The sequence below is a fragment of the Pyxicephalus adspersus genome, chromosome 4 (genome assembly GCF_032062135.1).
Source record: "Pyxicephalus adspersus chromosome 4, UCB_Pads_2.0, whole genome shotgun sequence".
Classification (NCBI taxonomy): Eukaryota; Metazoa; Chordata; class Amphibia; order Anura; family Pyxicephalidae; genus Pyxicephalus; species Pyxicephalus adspersus.
The window spans coordinates 115,858,412-115,880,593 of record NC_092861.1 but is presented as its reverse complement, the minus strand read 5'-3'; the positions used below and the strand labels follow the sequence as shown (position 1 = coordinate 115,880,593).

The 22,182-nt window shown below is 35.4% G+C and overlaps 1 protein-coding gene across 11 annotated transcripts in view; it reads left to right on the top strand.

Annotated features, from left to right (window-relative positions):
• Positions 1-22,182, top strand: part of ARID1B (AT-rich interaction domain 1B) — a 269,374-nt gene that overhangs the window by 98,756 nt on the left and 148,436 nt on the right. The gene's annotated exons all lie outside the window — the stretch shown is intronic.

Below are 22,182 nucleotides of genomic sequence, written 5' to 3'. Positions count from 1 at the left end.
GTGTTGGCATTTATTTATATGACATCATATATTGTAAAGAAATCTGCAAGCTATGATGTTGCTGTCTGGAGAAAAAAGGTCATTGACTGTAGATCAGATCAGAGGGGGAGTAAAAACTCATAAAATTCATACTCATACAAAATCATATCCTTTCAATAAAAGATAAAAGAATAAAGAATATAGAATAACAGTAGCTCAAATAAATATATATATATACATATGGCATTCCATCCACAAAACTAAAGCGTTGGTGCTTAACACAAATTAGGGAATTATTGGAAGAGATATAGTGGACAGAGGTCATACAAAAGCACAAAAGGCGTAAACAGTGTGGTTGTTTTATTAAACCAATGTTTCAATTGTTTTAAAAACAAAGGTGGGCTGTGACTGGGCAAAAAATTGGCCTAATAAAATAACTATGCTATTAACCTTTGCACATGTATGCAAGTCCTCTGAGTGGCCACTATATCACTTTTTAAATATATTTGTGTGTGTAGATTTAGCTGTCTATATATCTTAAATCTGTATATATCTTTACCTGCCTATGTGTGTGTATGCGTATATATATATATATATATATATATATATATATATATATATACTGTGTACGGCAATTTCCTTATCCTCCCGTTTTCAGTGTTTTGCTACAAAACTGTAAACTAGATGAACAATGCTGTTTTCCTTTGTTTGGGTCAAGAAATTTTAACTAAAAATTGTTACTGTGTGAAAGAAGATTATTGACTCGCCAAGCCTTCAATTTCCAGTGAATAGATTTCCCTCCCTGCAGCTCTGGGAACATGTTGTGCATGCATTCTATTTTAGAGCAAACTGTAATTTGCAGCCGAGACAGTTAGATGCCCCACTGAACTTTGTTTAAGCCTGAAATAAAGGCAAAAAGCTAAAAGCCACCACAAAGTGACTAAGCCTTCTTGAATGCTTCCCTCAGCCATTTCAAGTGCCTGCTCCGGAGAACTGACATTAACAGTACATAGGATTTCATAGAGCTTAGCCAGCTATTAATATACTTGTGGTGTTTCAACTTTATTTAGCTGCCAATAGCACACAACTCTAGATAATAATTCTTGTTTTTATGCCTTTATGTAACAGTTGCTATAACTTTTATTTTGTTTTTACTGTAGGGATTCCTACAGGAAATTTAGACTTGTCTATTAGCAGGTAATATGGTGTCCCTGGGTTGGACGGTGCGATCACATAGTAGTTTGTATTTTTTATATTATATAATCTCCTACATTCCTTTGAAACTAGCTAAATCCCCCTTTAGAGCTCCAGAGACAATGATTTTCAGACCAAATAGGTTAAATATATTTAGTAGACACTCTTGTGTAATTAAACATTACATTTACATTTTGTTTTTACTGCCATTACTTAAACCACAAAAAAAATTTTGAAATAAATTCTCCTTCATATATAGTAGCAAAAGAAGATAAGATAAGTACCTTTGCAAACCCAGTTATTACCTTGTGCTATACATGGTAAATGGGGGTGTGCGGATACAAGTCTAGTCACTCTGCACAAAGACAGAAAGAAGGATTGATTGGTCTTTCTCCCTGGAAGCTTCTACACAAGGTCAAAGTTTCTTGTTGGGTTACTACACAGTTAGAAGAAACAAACCAATCCAAGGACACAGGTATTCAATGCATAAAAACATAAACAAAATGTCTATTCATGTAACGTATGATAATATGATTGGCCTTTCCTAAGAGAAATATGTGGCTGCCATTTCTAGTTCCCTGGCTATTATGCTGACTCTCTTCAGTACTTTCTGGGTCCTTATACCAGGAACAATCATGCAAATAAAAGCCATATATCCATAAAGATTCCAGCCTAAGAATCAAAGCACTTTAATTGTAGGACCAGCATGACACCCAGGCAGCTAGCATTTGAATAGAAGTCACCAATGGCAGTCATAGGAAAGCTTTCCTTTGAATACAATGATTTACTGATCTAAAAATAATACCAGTAGTGTAGTAGTAGATCTAAAAAAAAAAAACATGTAGTAAATGTTGGAAATCCCCTCTTTTTCTAGGGCAGGAAAGTAATTGTCTTCACGTTGCTATGATCAGGCTACTATCATTTTCAGAAAGAGAGATCAACACCTTATTACTTTAACATAGGTTTCCTTTACTTTCCTTTTGTCCTATTTTCCATTAAACTTTTTTTTTCTGCACAGCGTAGATGTGTTCCATAAACACTATACAATTTCTAGACTCAACTGAGTGTAAAACGGAGGGACTGCTGATGAGCCCAATCTTGAGTCACAGTCTCTAAAATATTTTCAGGTCACAAAGAAGTGTCTGATCAGTTCCCCTGGGAGTTAGGGGAAAATGAGCTATTAGAGTCTTTAAAGTCGAGCCTTACCCTGTCTAACACTACACATGTGCTTCAATTTTGGCTTCTGCTAGCAACTGCTGAGATTACATTATGTTAACTTTATCGTGTAATTTTGATGAGATAAAAGGAGTGTGTCCTAGTTGGAAGTATGGTGTGAATCCACAGGGTATAAAGTAGACTGTGGAAAATGGAATATTTTCAACAGTTTTATTTCAATTTTTGACGATACATACAAGTGGCAAGAATATTAGAGGTTGCAAAGAAGATTATTATAGAACGTCAATTGAATTTTTCTTCTGCTGTAAAGCTTTATTTATTCTTTCTTTTCTGCTACAAAGAACACTTTGATGTGATGTAGGCACACATGTGCAGAAGTTTTTACTTTCTTTTTCTTTATAGATACTTTGTTGTTTAGTATTGTAGAAAATTATTTTTCCACCTATTTATGAAGAATCATTATCCATAATTAACTCAAATGAGTGCTGGGACTGTCATGGGCTAAAGTGTGGGTTTCATTATATTTCTGGAAAGTCTGAAAGCCTGGGTTTCTTTGACTGCTTTGACTGTTGAGAAGGGATTTGGCGATAAAATGTCTTTTTACTTCTATATTTTTTTGCTCTTAAAGGTTTTACAGCCAAGCTAAAAGTAATTATGATATACAGGCAAGCAACTATATTAACTCAGCTTAGAATGCCTGCCGGCTTATGTACTGAATAAATAGTACAGGTGATGCCAAAAGGCCTTGGTAAAGTATTATGTAACCACAAATACATTCCTCAGTATCTATATTAGTATTATTTTATGATCTAAGTAACCTTGTCCGGTATCATTGTTGCTGACCTGACTTTCCTCCAATGCTCTAGGACAATGTATCTTGATCTTCATCTTGCCCCCTGCTTAGTAATGGACAATACAGAAGAATAATGCACAATGCCAATACCTTTTTTTTAAGGTACAGGTACTTACATAGGCTGCATTTTATGATTGAATAGGTTGAACTGGTTCTGATTCCACTGAATAGGACACCCTTTCTCAATTTTTTAAGAACTTTAACATAAATTTCAGGTGTTGATGAACCCTTGCTGTACACAGTCAATGAGAAAAATATATTTGCATTGGTTGCCAGTAGGAAGAATGCCCCCTTACAGTAGTTGTCAGAATGTTACCTTTACAGACAGTTAAAAAGGTCCATTTTCTGGTTTATTTTTTATTATGCAGTCACCATCTTATAGGCTGTCAATCAATCACAGCTCACGGAACCCTTGGCAACGTCTATAGAACCTTGTTTGAGAATGGCTGATATAGAGCTTTAGTTAAACATAATTTACAAAAATATTAAAGAAAAGAGGTTTTGCTCACTACAGAGGTATTTGATGAATATTCAGTATGCCAAGCATGAGATTATTTATAAAATGTATAAAGAAGATAAAGAAGAACAGGAAAAGACAGACTTTTGTTGGCAATAGGATTTGTGTGAATTTTAGTATTTACTCATGTGTTTAGATTTAACAATGGTTAAAGTTTCATTAAGGAACTTTTCTAGACATGTGATTCCCAAATTATCATGAAATACATATTCTTTTCATATGAATTACATGAATACAGAAAGTAGACAATACATATAAAAAAAATATAGTGTTGTACTCCGAGTCAAATTGTCTCAATTTTACCCGAGGTGTTTTGCCCAAAAAAGGGCTTCCTCAGGGGATATAAAGACACAAGTAGATATAAACTGAAAGGAAAACGGAATACAAAGAAAGCTTACATGATATTTTTTTATAAAGTCAGAATATATATATCTATCTAAAGGATATATCTGTCAGGTACATATGTTCATAAATATCAAAAATCATTAAATAGATATTTTCAGTGCTTGACTTAAAAAAGGTTGTAACTTAATTGGATAGGTATTCATCATCAGACTGGTTGCAGGGTTAATTGATTGGTTAATGTTGATACGGTTATTCCTCTAACATTTTCTCTATGTATTAAATGTTCAAAAGAGTTGTGTTGCATTAACTATAAAAAAAATCGACAGCCAATACTGTCAAATACTGTATTTTAACGGAAGGAACTGAATACTAAATATGAATAATGAATAATTATGGAGGTGATGAGATATCTTTGTTGAGTACTTAAGGGTACTTAAGTACCCTTAAGTACTCAACAAAGGTAGATGGGCCTATAGATTGTTGCTAATCTTCATATGAGAAAAAATGTATATATGAGAAGGTATATACATATATAGGGTTATTATATATATATATATATATATATATATATGAATACGTCGGGTAAAATTGAGACAGTTTGACTCTGAGAACATTATATTTATTTTATGTATTGTTTACTTTCTATATTCATGTATTTCATATGTAAAGAATATGTATTTCATGATAATATGGGAATCAAATATTGTTTGTCACCATTGTTAAATCAAAACACATGAATAAACACTAAAATTAACACAAATCCTATTGCCAACAAAAGCCTGTTTTTTTCTGTCCTCCTAATTTACAAAAAGGCGATCTTAAAAAGATGCTGTCAATATTAGTTCAAAGATGGGCCGCAAGATGGTACAAGGTCTGAGAAATAAAACATATTGGTGGAGATTAATAGAACCAAATTTGTGCTATGAAAAAGAGGACATAGGTAAAGCAAAACTACAATAACCCCCTTAGCGGTAATCCTAAATCACACTCGGGGTCGCTAAAAAGAATTAAAAAAACACTTACCTTGTTTCGTTGTCGTCCCCCGACATCCTGCTGCTCCCCGCAAGTCTTCGGGACACGTCTTCTTCCTACGATCTCTAGCCGGCAAATGCAGAGACGATCACCAGGGTTTACCGGCGAGGTTGGTGCATGAGTCGGTGCGGGCGGGAGGAGCGGCGGGAAATTCAAATAATTTTGCATTGGAATAAATACAAAGAAATCTTGATATAATATATATATATAATTATATATATATATAATTATATATATATAATATACATGCTACTGTACAGTTATATTACATGTATCACTTTTTTTATTTTACCAGATTTTTGTTTTTTTTATTTAAAATTTATTATACCTATTTTGGTAAATTATGCCTAAGCATTATAGGCCTACAGTGTAAAATAAATTTCCATGCAAAAAAATTTAACACTTTTTGCGTGGAAATACGGACAGAATTAGAACGCCAGGGGGGTTAAGGATGTAAATGAAATTCAGGAGAGAATTTTCAGTTCACAGCTGGGATTTAAAACAAGAGGGCTCAAACTAGGAAGAGGACAAATCAAAAATAACCCCAGAAAATATATTGTTACTTGAAGTGTAGTAGATAACAGCTTGATAGCAGAGGAGGTGATTTGATTGACAGTAATTTAAACACGCTCAGGACAAACAAAATTTTCCAATCAGACAAAAATGTTAAAAAGAAAAAGTATATTGATGGAACAGTTTTTTGTAGTTTGGTGTTAAATTGTGTTTTTTTTCTTGCATTAAATATGACCAAAGCCTTCTGAATGCCATATGATCATACATATGCATTTTCATTTGCTTTATATAAAATGTCTTAGTCACTTCTAAAAAAAAAAAAAAAAAAAAAAAAATAGTGACAAAGCGATAATGTAAGTCGAGCGACTAATGTGGCCTTACAAAAAAAAAACCACTGTGAAGAATTGTGTCCACAAATAAAAATGTAGCATTTTAAAATGCATTCTAGCTAACATAATGATTGCACCAATTTACTTGATGGTATGTAAGCCCTACACTGCTAGGGCATAGAACACACAAGCTCAGTACAATGAATGCTCGGTCTAGACAGTGGTGATTTAATCACAAGCAGTGTTCATAAGGTTAGGGGAATGTCTACAAATGAGTCACACACTGAGGAGAAATTGATGTCGGGCTGACTACTTACTGTGTCATTCAAATTAGAAGTAATACTGTCAGCGTTTGGTTGTTCGCAATCCAGCTCAGATTTTCTTAGATGTAAAATTCCCCTTGAAATACTAACATATAACAATATGGGTTGTAAGTAAATGCATTTTTAAAATTTGATCAAAATAACATTTAGGTGACATAGGAATACATTGCTATTCTATATCTACTGTCTTTCTAACATATAGATGACAAGGAAATATGTGGTATCCATCTGTATATGCATTATACTTACTACAATATACTTATATTTATATACATTTTGTACTATAGTAGGCATATGTTTTCAGAACAAAATCTTTTTCTGTCTATAACAGCTAACTTGATGAACATTGTTAAAGCCCATCTCTGTGTCATCCCAACATGGAGAAGAGACCCAGCAAATTGTCAGAGATTGAGGGACCATGTAGAGCCACTGGGTTTTAAAATAATATTTTTTGGCTCATTAAACAAAACTAGGCAAAAATCCAAATCAAGCAATGCTACTTGTCTGGCTTTTTCTGCCTACAACAATTTTTAATTTGCTTAGTATACAGATAATGATGGTAAATCCATGGATTTACATAATAGTTGCCAGTAACTCAAAGTGGTAAAACCATTAGATGAGCATGAAAGCTGGGTAGCTGGCATTTTGTATAATCAGTTTTTACTAGAAATGTGTTTTTTAATGGGGTGGAGGGGAGTTTGACAGTTGTAATTTAATGCATACAATATAATATATTTCAAAAGTATCAGTAAAGTAACATAAACAAATACAAAAATATACTATCAACATTACCAATTAGAATTACAATACAAATTTTACATTTTTATTACAGAAATGCACTTAAAGCATACCTAAACCCGTAATTTTCACTTTACATAAAAGGGTAGACAACCCTTTTATGTAAGGTAAAAATTCTGTTTGTGTTTTTTTAAAGTGCAACACCCTTTTTTTTTTTTTTAAAAAAAAAAAAATGGGTGCAGCACCACCCTCCTAATTCTCATTTGAGGCGATCAAGAATGAATGGGAGCACAGAGCCTCCCGGGATACCTACGTCACGCATCCCAGGAGGCTCTTGGCTGCTTCTTCTGCACAAACCCGAGATGCTGGCAGTAGGAGCCCTGTGGCCAAAAGGGACAGAAATTGCCAATCTCACGCATGCGTAGAAAGAAGAACTCAGAGAGAGATGGCGGGGCCTAGCGAGCCGACCCGAAGACGGATGCCGGAGTGACGCGGGACCCGATGGAAGAAACATCCAGACTGATCGACTGCTCTGCGGGATTGAAGGTAAGTGGATTTTTTTTTTTTGGGTCGTTTTTGGGTTTACTTCCTCTCTAAGCACGGAGATTCCATAAAAGAGATCTAAGGTGACCAGGTTGCCAAAAAACATTCACTCTGCTCATCATTGGTTGCTGGCATTTTCAGGAGAAGGGTTTGGTAATGATGGTCTACATATTTGCTCAGTAAAGTATAGGTATACTTTGGGAAATGTCATCTTCATTCTTCAAATAAGGAAAAGGGTGTCAGAGTTTGTGTCAGTAAACTTCCTGTTGGCAGGTCGTGGTATAAGAACATGCCCAACAAAGTGCCAATTTCCTTGTCACTATGGATCCTCTCGGTGCTGCCAAAATGATGTTCTGGCATAACGTTCATTATTCTGCAGAGAGCTTAGTCAGTGATGTCACTGGAAAATATGATTTAGTTCAACCAAGTTCATTTGGACTTTATGGGTCTGATTTATTAAAGCTTTCCAAGGCTGGAGAAGATACACTTTCATCAGTGAAGCTGGAAATTCCAGCAAACCTGGAATGGATTTCCTAAAAGTAATTTGCTATGTGTTAGCAAACGTTTTCAGTCCTGGACCAGATCCATTCCAGATTTGCTGGATCACGCAGCTTCACTGATGAAAGTGTATTCCATCCCGCCTTGGAGAGTTTTAATAAATCATGCCTTATTGCTTATTGTAGAGCTATCATAAGAGTGATAAAAAGCTTACTAATATCTTATACATCCTCAGAGTGCATTGTGCGTTTGTGTAATGAACTACAAATACAAAGATCACACCCTATACAATTACGGCAATTACTTTAGTTTTCTGATATCACTTATATAATTGCAAAGACGTGGCTAAACCCAAATATTTGGAATATGTGGCGTTTTTGTATGTAAAGCCAGCATTTGTAAATGTACAATGTAATTGTGGACAGAAAATCGATATACTTATATAATATCAGTTTATTTTTTTTAACTGATCTATTAAATAGCATAACTTATGTTATTTTCCTGAGCGTTCTTCCTCATGACAAACAACACCCCCCTCACCCTGAACTAAATGGTATATTCCACACCATACCCTTCCTGGAGTATTTTTATAATTCATCATCAGCTGACATGGCCCAGGCAGTAGAGTCTAACCACTCCCTCTGGCTGCTGCAAAGCTGAAATTACATCTTTGTCTTTGAAGTGAGGCACACTGTTAGCGTTGCCATGGTGGCGGGGAGGGTAATGGCCTCCGCTGACAGGAGATTGGTATTTAGCGTCTGAACACAGGCTTCCACGAAGCTTCCTTTTTTTTTTCCTCCCAGATTGATTATAAAACTATCCTCCTCTATTAAATGTTTCAAAATACACATCTTTGTTTTTCTTCTGTGTCTGCAACTACAGTCTGCAATTATATACCTACTTTGTAAGCAACCGTCCTTTCTGTGTTACAATAAAAATACTGGATTTTATTTACCCTTTCAGTATGAGCAAGGAATGGTGTATACCATGAATGTTTGATACAAGAATACGGCATAGATTAGAAAACATATGCATGTGAATGTGGCCATGTATTGCTGAGACATCCAGAAAACGAACATGTAATTGTACACACACACACACATGTACGTACAAACATATGTCCCCTGTGGGGCAGTGTAATCTGGGGTTGCTTCAGATGATCCACGTTCAGCAATATTACGTGTGGAAAACATGAGATTGGCTGACTCCCTGAATATATGAAATACGCAGTTTTTTTTTTTCCATTATTGGATTTTTTACATGGAAATATTTTAAGTTGTCAAGGCCAGGATTCATTGGTTTCATATTGTGGAAGAGTGGTTCAGGCTGCATGAGACCTCGTAGATTGACCACTAAACGGTCCAGGCCTAAACCCCAAATCTGGGAAGTGCTGGAGAAGACTTTTTGTTGTGGTCCAACTAGCCCTAGGCTTATTGAATGTATACTAAGGCAAATGCATGCATCAAAGCTAGGGCTCTCTCCATCTTTCTTGGTCTCTCTCTCTCTCTCTCTCTCTCTCTCTCTCTCTCTCTCAAGCTCACTTCTATTGTTTTTACAGTAGAATTTCCAAATTAAAACAAAATACAAAATAAAACAAATACCCTACACTGCTCCAGCATTGCGCTTGGCAGCTTTTTCCTTGGTACAAGACCAGCCTGTTTTCATATTGACAATAGGTAAGCCCAGTTATGGACGGTCATGGTGCATTACCACATTGACCTAGTATTTGGGATTGTTGTTACAGAGATTGCCGCCCATCTTTACCTTGGCACTTTTCTTTGCAGCAGTCAGGACCTATGTTGTAGGATTACCTGCTCTCATACTTCATGTGGTTGGCCAAGCTGAAGACATCAGGGTGAAAGTTATGAATGAAGAAAAGAAGGATGTGGAAACCAGGAAGATAGAATTTTACTTTAAACCTTTGTTTGGTCTGTGTTTCTACAAATAACATAGATTTAGTTCAGGGTAATAGAAACACTTTTGTAGATATGTTCATTTCCCTATTTTAAAGGATTTGTAGCATTTGTGAGGTGCCTCCAGGCATGTAGCTAGTGCAAACATTGGTTCCTTGCTCCAACATACCAGCTGCTGGAGACAGGTAACGCTAGGGTTGTCATTGTACTTCTGTATTCATGACTGTAGTAGGCTCATTGTCTTCCCTTACACAGTGGAATCATTTAGGTCTATGCTTGTCACACAGCTCAGAGCAGCCAAGATACTGCAGGGGGGAAGCTGACAATGTCAGTGAAATGATTCATTATTTTTAATACAGCCTGCTTGCTCAACTACCCCCCCACCCCTCCCCTTCCTATGCATCCCACACTCCCTCCTTCTCCCAACTGTGGGAGGATGGAATGCATAGGCTGGGGGTGGGAAATACAGAGCCTGAACTCTACATAATGACATGGACCTGCTCAGATTCACTGTAGAATGAAAACTTGGTCATTAGCATGTGGCCTGGAAGTCACAGAATGACCATATCCATCAGAGGCATTACATGGGTATTTGGCCTTGTAGCTCCATTTCGCCCAATGAAGCTATACTAAAAGTAAAATCAGAAAAAAAAACAATAGGCTCAGTTTACAACACTTTAAGTAAAATCTTGTGACTGTGAATCTCATTGGACTAACATTTTTTTTACAATAAGATTCATTATCCTAGTGTGTGAACTTTGTGAATTGTGTGGAAATTGTTGCTAAAAACATTTTAGTGGCAAAAGTGGAATTGGCGCCATAGATTAAGTCCATGGGTTATTTTTCATTTTCTTTGCTGTATTTTTAACAATTTATATATTATATGATACCTGAACTTCACCCTGCTGACTGCAGACACCCTAAAATCCAACATAGAAAAGATGTTTTTGAAAGTTTCCTATCTGTTTATCTTGTGTGATAGAACTGCTGCTTGGTGACATTGCACCCAATTTAAAGGGTTGCAAGAACAGGTAAGTTGTATTGCAGCTGTTTTTCATTATTTAGTGGGGAGCTGTTTTGTAGTTAACACAAGCTAGGGAAGCTGATAACATTGTTGAGATTTTAGTTCATTTCAGTTACAGGGACACAAAATTTCTGAATTGACCAGCAGTTATTTTTGACCATAGTGAAATGTCTTTAATATGGTCTAAGGTCAATTTTGGGTGATAGCCAAATAACCTAACTGTACGTTATTGCTATTGACAATCCCATTCTGTTTATGTAGCTGTATGTAGTGTTTACTACTTTATTATGTTTTACTTCTATATCAAGCATCTATTGTTATTATTTTTTTACACAATATCATAGGTGTAGGAGAAAAATGCAATAAATTATTTTACAAAAATCTTTTTTTTGTAAGCAGTGGAAATCCACATAATAGCTGCATACAAGAAATTGTGACTTGATTAATGTGTTACCTGATACAGTTGGCCTCTAAAGACTTCATAGCCGGTTGGTAAAGGCGAGGTATGAACTGGAGTTCAAGGGAAAGCGAGAGTGCAATAAGTAATACTTTCTGCTCATGACAGCTCTTTGTTGATCTAAGAGGGAGAGCACTTACAGAGAGTGAAGCCATTTATGTGATTATAAAGAGCACTTGGTACTCTCCTGTTCAGATGGAAAATCATTTCTAAATAGGAGTTAACTGTCAAGATGAGTATTGTGCACTTCTGTCTTGCAGTGGGTATGCAACATATCTTCCCTTCATTTACTTTGAAAGCTGCTGGTCAGTAAAATGAAGCAGTGCCGGGCTGCTGTGTTTCAAAATGCTTGTAATAGAGGTCCTTAAAAAACTCAATAAAATACTTTTTTTTCAGATCTTTAACTGTAGCAAAAGCACAATCCATCATGCTGTATTTTTGTCTCCGCAATAGGGACTTTAGTCTTTACATTTTTCTTTATGATGCAAGATAATAAACACCTTGTTTGTATGTAGTAGCCTTGTTATTAACTATTCTGTAAAATAGAATTTTTATATTTTAAGACTGCCTTATTTTTCCTATAGAACTTTGACTTCACATCCTCCTAATGGTTGCCTAATGGTTAAATGTACACTGAATTAGTAAGTCTCTAGATCTTTGGAAAGAAAACACATAAGGATGGGTGGGCCTATCGGTCTGCAGAAAAAAAATGAGACCCTAGTTCCTAGCAAGAGTGTTAAGCTACGTGAGCCTGTAGCTCTTAGGAAGGGAAGGGCTGCAGGATAAGTGAGCCCGTAGCTTTTAGGATTGGATGGGCTGCGGGATTTAAGAGTCAGTAGTTCTTAGAAAGAGAGGTGCTGCAAGATAAGTAAGTCTATGAGTTTTAGAAATCCAGGGCTGCAGAAATGGAAATAGTCTGTAGCTCCTAAGAGATGATGCCTGCAGATAAATAAGCCTGTAGTTCTGGGAGAGGGAAAGTTGGATTCATATGTGAGAATGTAACTAAAACTGTTCTCAGAAAGGGAAAAGTCAAAGAATATGTGAGCACGCAGCCCTTAGGATAAGATGACTGCAGAATAAAGGTGCCTATAGCTCTTAGGAAGGGTTGCAGGAAATTAAAGGATAAGTGAGCCCATAGCTCTTAGGAAGGGAAAGGTTGCAAGTTATTGAAGGATAACTAAACCCATAGCTCTTAGGAAGGGAAGGGTGAGAGATAAGTGAGCTTGGGAAGGGTGAGAGATAAGTGAGCTTAGGAAGGGCTGCTGCAGAACATGTGAGCCGATGGCTATAGAAAGGCTATTGAATAAATAAGCCTATAGGCTTAGAAAGGGAAGAAATGCTGGATTTGTAAACCGGTAACAACAAATAAATCCCACAATGACTGATAGTTAGAAATGGTCATCTAACACTGGAGCAGTCATCATACATTAATAAATAGGTTATCATGGTACCTTGTAATGGAGCTTTATGACATCAGGATAGAGATTCATAGTTGGGTATTATAACCATAGAACCACTGAACCTGTAAGCAAAGGGTAATAAATCCCCTAATAGAAATGCATTCCTAGGTCATGGTCTTTCATTAGTATGGTGCATCCATCCAGTAGGGAGGGCAGTAGGGACTCCAGTATAGCTGTGACAAAAAGTACCAGTATAAAATACAGACAAATGCAGAGTGCTTGCAGTAGACATATGCCTTTCATGTATTTCAGTGCCAAATAATGTTTGATCGTAGTATTGCAGAAGAAAAGTTTAAAATCTTATGGTTATAACATGTGATATTTGTTGTTTAACAAAAGATCTGAGATGACATTTGCTGATATTGAAGTGCACGGTTTGTGCATTTTGCGATTTTTTTTTTTATATACTCTAAAACTATTCCTAAAATACAAACTTTAAAAATATCAGAAGACCACAAAATACATATAGTAACAAGGAAATTAGGACATGTATCCTGAATATTTCAGTTCCTTTATTTCTCCTGACGAAAAATATATTATAGAGACATTTTAGAGTTGTCCCCAGGTAAGGGGGAATCTTCCAAAGAAGACACCTGGTATGGAGACTACTGTCTAGGGAATAAGTTGAGAACCCCCAACCCCAATTTTTGGAGATTTCTACCTTCCTTTTACATCACTGCAACAGTAAGACATGAAAAATCTTTCTAATAGGACACAGGCAGCAAACAATACACTTGTGTACTGATTTAATACTCTTCCCAAAACTAAAATAAAAGTTCTGGCTTGTACCTAAAAGAAAATTCCCAAATCCCTTGTATGGGACAGCTGGACCTTTTTACAGCACTGTTTACAATAGTTAGCAGATAGAAACACTTCATGCTATTTTGTTTGAAACTCTCAGTTTCTGGTTTGCCAAAATGCTGACCTATAAGCAGTTACTGTAGGACCCTTTTTTATATCGAACAGTAGGGCTATTTTGTGGAAAGCCTTTCCTTCCTATCCCAAAAGAGTTCTAATGCATTTTTTTATGGGTTTAACTCATTTAGCTGGTTCTGGAAGACCTATACAAAATACAATACAATATATGCTAATAAGTTTTCTCTGAACAGTTACAGCCTTGTGTTTTGGGTCTGGAAATGCTACTAGTATCAGTGATTTTCCATGGTATACTGAACAAAAGTGCAATGAAAGCAGCCATCAGTGTCATTTGTAACTGATACATTTCCTGTGTTTGTTGTAACACATATTAGTTCTTGTTTGATTTTGATTCCTCTTCTAACACCAGTTATTAAACTTGATCTCCACTTATTAATTTCTGGGAAAGCCTTCAGAACCTAATGCCAGTAAAGAAGATTCTTAAATTAATAGCTTCTTACAAACACTGTTGTACAATAGCTGGAAAGTAATTCAAACTGTGTAAGATGGCACTCATCAGGTAAGGGGAAGCAGCACTCTCTGCAACTGTGTAATTGTGACTAGTCTGTTTAAATTGTCAATTATTTAAATTTTGTCTGGCTGTTTTAGCTGGCTAAACCTATGCTTGCGTACGGTTTGGGAGAATCTATGCTTGCATACAGTTCTGTATATGTTTTTTTTTTATTATACATATGAGTTTAATTATAAAAAAAAATACTTTTCTCCCACCCTTTTAATTTATTAAATGCATCTTTTTATTTGCCTACATTAATTTTGATTAGATAAAATATAAAATGGGAATATAAGTGGGGATGAAAGGCAAAAGCTGGTAAAACTCACATATTCAGTGGTTCATATATACTGCCCCTCCGTTCCAGATCTAGAAACCTTTGCTATGTCACTGGCATTTGAGATTTCTAGGAATGTCAGGTGCCTATGTCCCCTTCTGTGCATCACAGTTCCAGTAAGCATCATGTTGCTTATGGCTGTGTATTTGTTTTTCCTTCTGTAGAGGAGGAACCACACTGCCACTACAAATGCAAGGGCAACATGTGCAATTGTGTTGATCTGCAGTGCAGTTTGCTGCTCCTAGACTTATAGTAGCAGTTTACCATGTGCCCTTGAGCGACTAACCATATGGTATGTATAAATATATATATAAATATATATACATGGTATAAGTCCTGTTTGGACACAAAAAATTTTGCTTGGTATACAACCTTTGTGCTAGAACTTGTATGAGTCATACAATGAGTCAAAATGAGTCATAACACAGCTCTCTACCCTTATTTACCTCTCGAGACAAAACCACGACTGCCCAAGAGTGTTGGTACGCCAGTTGCTACTATTCAGTGAACAACCCGCGCTATAACTCTCTGATTTATATAACATCCCCTCCCTTCACAGTACCATACTAATAGGCACTCGACTATTCTCAGCAAGGTTAAATTTTCATTTATTTCATCTAATTGCTTTTGTATTTATGTACTTTAGTATTAAACAGAGTTTAAATTATTTTATACAGCCCCATCAATTAATAATATGCCAATAACTATAGTATTTTTTTCATGGGAACAAAGTAATCATTTTCCTTTTATTTCTTATGAGAAAAATTTGTTTGGTATAAGTCCTGTTTGGTATAATTCCAAGGATCTGGAACAAATTAAGGGCTTATACCACTATATATATATATATATATATATATATATTATTTTTTTTTTTTTTTCATACATTCAGCTACATGTCTGGAAGGGCCTTAAATAGACATAGTCAACTGTTGTCCCTGTCAGGAAAAACTTGCCCCAAGAAAAGCCATACAGCAAGTCATCAGAAATATATGTTTATATATTAAAAAAAAAAAAAAAGGTAAAACTTAAAAAAAAACTACATAACTTTTTTAAAAAAGTTTTGCAGTTTTTCATAATGAGCAATGTTTTAGCAAACTAAATATTGCAGAGTTAGGTTCACCTTCTTAAAGATACATTTAAGCACTTTCATTTTCAAAAGAAAATGATGTGCTTGCTTGAAACAGAGTAACTGAACCAAAAACCGACTTCTTCTTGGGCAGGGTCCAGTCCCCTGCTGGGTCCTCCCTGCTGTCGAGATGCCTGGCAGCTGATGGGACATTTCATCTCTAATCCTTACTACAGTTCTTGAACTCGCTCCACAGTGCAAAAGAAGGATTTTTTCTTCTTTTGGATATTAAGGTATCTTTGAAAATTGTCATGTGTGTCATAAGAGATACCACAGGCTTATACAAATGTACTGGATGTTGTCATTGCTTTTAGTCTGTCATTTTAGGTTTGCTGGCAGACTGGTGAGATCAGTTGTCTACTCATTTTCTTTAAAAGGACAAGTTTTCAGACTGCACATATTAGGATGAGGGTCGCTTCAGTCAGAATGATGGGTGATGAAAACCCTTGGTGCACTGCGTGAAATCTGAATGTGACAGTCATTAAATGCACAGTTTTAGTTTTCTGTGAAGCTGCCCTTCCCCTTATACTCGGATAACCTCTCATGACAGCCGTGGCACTGCCAAAGAGACCGAAATGGTTTTGTCATAGAGGTGTGAAAGTATTATCTCATGCTAGTCTTTTATGGTTCTGTGTACAGAAGAATAAACTTTTGAATTATTATTGGTCTATGCATAAAAGTGCCTTACTGTCTTTGGGAAAAAAGGGATGAGAATATGTGTAAACACTACTTGCTTGTTTGTTTTATTTTCTTGCTTTTGTCTTTTTTTTATCCTACTCATGAAAATGATTACTAAATCCCTAAAATATTTTCTAAATTTGATTTGAAAAAATGATCATATTTCCACTATTCCAAATGCCACAACATTGGATTACTATAAAGACAGCCATAACAACCTTATTTTTAATTACCTATTATTTATACTGTCACACCTATTCCTGTACATTGAGCATTTATGTACTTTACTACCAAAGCATGATGTAAACTATACATGCATAGGATTTAGTTTGCTGAGAAACTGTGTTCCAAACCTATTACCTTTTTATTTTCAATGCCTTCACCTTTTTTCATCCTTTGTTGCAACTCTGTGTTTTATCTTGCAGCCATTTTCACACTAAATATATGCAAGCTGGTCAGGGGGGATCTTTTGATGGTCACAACAGTAGAAAATTCCCATGTAATGTATGTTAAATAGCCACTGTCTCATCATCGGAGACAATGCAGCAACACATTTGAGAGATGGACTGAGTATTCTCACCCTATAACCAGAAGTTCTTAAAGAATTATCATGTTAGAATAACCAGGAATAATATTTGTGAAAGCTGCTGATTTAAAAATGCTTACAAATATGCTGTCAATGATACACAATAGAGAGTAAAATTATAACACTCCAAAACTCAATTGGCACTGGATTATGAATTAAAAGTTATTCCCTCATCTTCTGTTCTTGTAACAATATTACAGTTTTCAATTTTCCTTCACTTTAAAGGTTTATCAGAAAGGGTAAAACATGGTAAAGGGTTAGGAAGGAAAGGCTTGTAACCCCATGGGAGACTAAAGCTAGGTATACACCTCCAATAATTATTGTTACAAAACGAACGATTACGACCGATCAACGATTATGCACAATTATACTTGAACAATCATATTGTGCACAATTCTGCACATGCTCGATACAATTGTTTGAATGATGCAGATAAGTGACATGTAAAGGAGAAAGTGTATTGCAGAAACATGCACGATCACTGAAGAACTGTACACAGAATAGATAGTGAACGATCGTTGGCCAATCAGATGCGCTGTGCCAGACGTTCATTTCCAACGAGAATCGTCGTTCGTCTGCGTCGTTGGTCACTTTTTTATAGAACGATTTTTGGACAATCTGTCGCTCGTCGGTTGTTCCTCGTTCTTTCCAACAATAATTATTGGACGTGTGTACGCAGCTTTAGAGTATCCACAAAGCCCATATTTGTCTGCAATATTCCAGATGATTGTGATCTTGTTCTACCAAACTGTTCCATGTTCCTAATGGAATCTAGTTACCCAATCCATTCCGTTAAAGAGGGAGGAGGTGATTTTGTGCCTTCTTCTATTTGTCACAATCTTGGTTGCCCTTTGGGAAGTGACAGTGGAATACATTTTCCCACTGTCTTTGTTTAGGCATTGAATTACTTTTATGCAATTATTCAGTTATCATACAAAAGTTTTCTCATACTGAGCACAAACCTTGTGTGGCATATTTTTGTTTCTGTGAATATCTGTTAGATTTTTGTTATCTTTTATATGTTTTATTATCACTATACAAACCTGTGACTGATAACAAACAGTCTATGCTATGATATGACTAGCTGAACAATACATGCCTCTCATTTGACATTGATTGTGTTGATTCCTGCCTTGTTTAGTAATGGTTTATTGTCTGACCATAAATTCAATGGAACCTGAAATGAATGTACTGAATACATTTATTTTTACCAGTTAAATGCAAGAAGGGGCAGGTGTTTGATATCATTTCAGGGCTCTACTGGTACGACCAGAGGGTAAAGGAAAAAAAAAAGTACAGCTCTTACCGATCTAGAAACCAGTGTAGCTAATAGCCTTCTATGGTTACCGAAGCTTAAAATCCCTCTAATTCCTTCCCCTAATGAATAATTCCAGCTTTCTGTCTGTGCCTAGACTTCAGAGGGGCTAATTAAATTGATGTCAGGGAAATTAAGAATGTGCATGTGAAAAAGAAAATTTGCAAATGGAAAAAAAAAACAGGAATAAAACACTGTTTTGACGGTGTAAGATAGTTGGATTTTTTGGTAACTTTTCAGCTTTGGTGCTCCTCTTTAATATTTTTGTCAGAGCTCAAAACAGTTTGCTTTGAAAATTATGGCTTGTGGAAAAGAACTAGAGCTATTGTTTCATAAGGAAATGTGTGGGTTTCAATTAGCTTTCTTGTTTCAGTAAAAAAAAAGAAAGCCAGTTTTGAAAGAAATAAATGACTGTCTAAGCTCATTCTAGGAATGTTAGTTGATGACCACCACCTAATATTTTTGAGTAATGCACCTGGTATAGGCTTGTAGATTAGATTATTCCATGATATCTGTTTACTTCCAGGCCAGCCCTTTTAAAGTGTTGGACAATAAATAAGCAAAAACAGACAGGAAATTAGAATTTTCAGCAGCAAAAGTCAGCAGTGGAAACCTCCCCAGTTTTCATTAATATAGGTTTAAAAAGGACAAATGTAAAAACATCACAAAATAGAATTTTAGCATGGGCATGGTCTGAAAATGATTGTTTTGTTAAAAGTGGCACATAAAGGGCAACTTTGAGTACTGTACTTCAAGTACCTCTTTGGTACCCCTTTGCCTTACAAACACCCCCCAAGACTTTTTCATATCTCATTCTTCCAAAATTTTGCTGTGTACAGATTCATTGTCAAAAATGTAATGACCAGGCTCCTATTTAGCCACACTTAAAGGCAGCATTTTCCTTTGATTTTAAATAAAAAGCCATATTTCTGGCATTACAACGTCTCCCCAAGTGTGCTGCACAGTGGAAGGGATAGATATATAAATGAGTATACATGTCCTTTATTTAGATATTGAATGTAACTTTGTATGACGTTTGTATGTTTGTAAATTTCTAAAATCTCAAAAATAAAGTTTAAAAAAAATAAGTATACTGTTATTATCTACTATTATCTTTCATGTTCAAGATGCTTTAAAAGTAGCGTGTACAATAGAGGTGGTCCTGGATGAAAAGTTATTTTTTGATGGAGATTGCAAACCCCTACTATGCACAGATAAATAGATAGACATGTGGAGTTTTCAGGTAGCAAATGCTGTGCAGGTACCAATCCTTTGTTGGCTTCTGATGCAGTAGCCAGAACTTCCTTTCAAAATGTCTGGAAAGCAGTGAACAAATACTCACACCAATACAGTGTTACACAATTGCGCAAATTAGGAGCATAGTGCCATACACACAAGATGTATATTTATATTACATAGATGCTTGGGAATTACCATAGTTAAAAAGTCTAAAATGTGTGTATTTAAATAAAGGAGTTTACAGGTCTTATGTATTGCCATAGAGTTTTGTTGAATCTGGTTGTTGTGTATCCTGGATATTATTTTCCATGGTAGAAAGATAAGGCAATTCTGTTCTTGAAGAACAATGCCAATCAAACCTAATCTGCTGTAATCAAAGCTTTAATTGCTCAGTTGAAGTGGGAGGCAGTTATGGAGAGGGAGAACAATCTTGGCTATTTTTAAAACAGCAGCAAATGCAAGTGACACATCGTCCTAGATGAGGTGTCAAATAAGTTGCAGTAAACACCAAAGGGAATGACATGTGTTAGACTTTGGTTTTGTATTTATGGAACACTGGGCTTGTGTTTGAAAAATCATTTTTTTTCGTGGGAATATGTAACTTTTTGTATACACCAGTTCATATTTCCATTTGTATTGCTTCCTTATTTTATGATTATTTTGCATTCTACCCTTACATTAAACTTTACTTTTACAATAAGTGTTTAGTATCCTATAGATAAATTGTGATGATTGAGAACAATATTTTTGTAAACTAAACAAGGAATGTAAAAAGGTCCAGTTATTTGCCACTGTTTTAAAAAGAAATGTGGTCTGTCTACACTATAGTTTCATTGTTTCTTTTGTTCACTACAAAGACTAGAACTTTTTTTATTTTAGACATTTTATAGCCTGAAATCCCACAGAATCTCATGAATAATTCACATTAGCCCCTGTCCCCAAAAGATCTGGATGATTTTCTTTAATTTTGTATTATAAATTAATTTCATAGTGTAAAACACAAAGGAAAAAAAAGAAAATAAGTACAAGATATTTAGATTTTTAGTCAAGACTTGAACTCTAAAATGCATATATCTTACTTCCTTACAGCTTCAGGCAAAAACTGGCAGACCAAAAAAATGTCCCCAAGCCTGTGAAAGCAGTGGTATGATCTGGGGTTGCTTTGGTTGGTCATGTCTAGGTTCAGCAATGTTATGTGCCTAAAAATATGATCAGCTGACTACCTCAATATATTGAATGACCATTTTTTTCCTTTATTAGATTTTAAGATGACATTTTTAACATGACAACGCCAGGATTCATAGGGCTCAAGTTTTTTAAAAAGTGGTTCAGGGAGCATAGGACATCGTTTTAAAACATGGATTGGCCACCAGAGTTCAGACCTTAACCCACTGAGAATCTTTAGTATGCACTAAAAAAAGAATTAGTGCAGTGATCCAGTCCCCAATCATCAATACAAGATCTTTGCAAAAAAAGAAATGCAAAGTGTCATTACTAAGGTCAGAGTAGTTAAGTCATCACAGCCACCAGATTTCAAACAATCATCACAATAATACTGGGTCCCGTAGTAATGTAGTATCTAACGGGGGGCAACAGTAGCACGTAGTGGGAGACCAAACATCCAACACCTCCAGAAGTTGATCTAGCGCTTAAAGCAGAACTGAACCTTAAAAAAACAGTGAGCAGGTAGGTTTTTATTGGGACATATTATTTCTAAACTGCAAAACTTTTGGAAAATGTAAAAAAAAATTGCTGCAGTGTACATTAAGATTGTGAACAGGCAGATAAGTTTATTTTTTTGCAAAAGAGAAATAGCCTGCAATAATGAACCTGCCCACTTATTTTTATTTTATTTTTTTTTAGGTTTACTTCCCCCTTAAGGGGAGACAAAAAATACCAGATCAGATATTTTTTTTTGTACTTCTTCTTTTACAGTTTTTTTTTATAATATAATTATTAGTGTGTTACTTGAAGCAGGTGATATTGTATGTTTTTTTCTGTGTATTTTCTATATTTAACATGTTACTGTGAGTTTCTCAATGCAGCAGTTGTGTAAATAGTACATTCCAAGATATTTACCCTAAAATATCATCAACAAAGCCTTCTGACACAGAAAATTGATTTTTACATAAACATAGATGAGTGCTAAAGCTCAAGGTCACCTTTTTCTTTTATAACATTACACTAGATATACACAAGAAAAAAAATCATCTATTCAATTTATTAGTGTAAGAATACTAGAAGATTGATTTGCACTAAGGTTGGGGATTTTCACTAGTTTAGGATTTCAAAAAATTTGACATTGAACAGATTTATGTGAGTGTTTTATTGGTAATGCAAATGTAAACGTCATTTGATTAATTGCTTAGGATGAGGTGATGAACAGGAAAGGGTGGTATCCTTATTTTTTATCTTCATTTTTTTTTTTTATGAACCTTTAAGCATGAAGTAACTCTACCGCTTCCTGGTATTAGCAGGCAATAATTATCTGCTGAAGTGAGAAATAGACCCATGCTGGGTCTAATCTGACATTACTGAGATTTCCCTTTTTAACCACAATGTAGTTCTTCTATGGCACTCT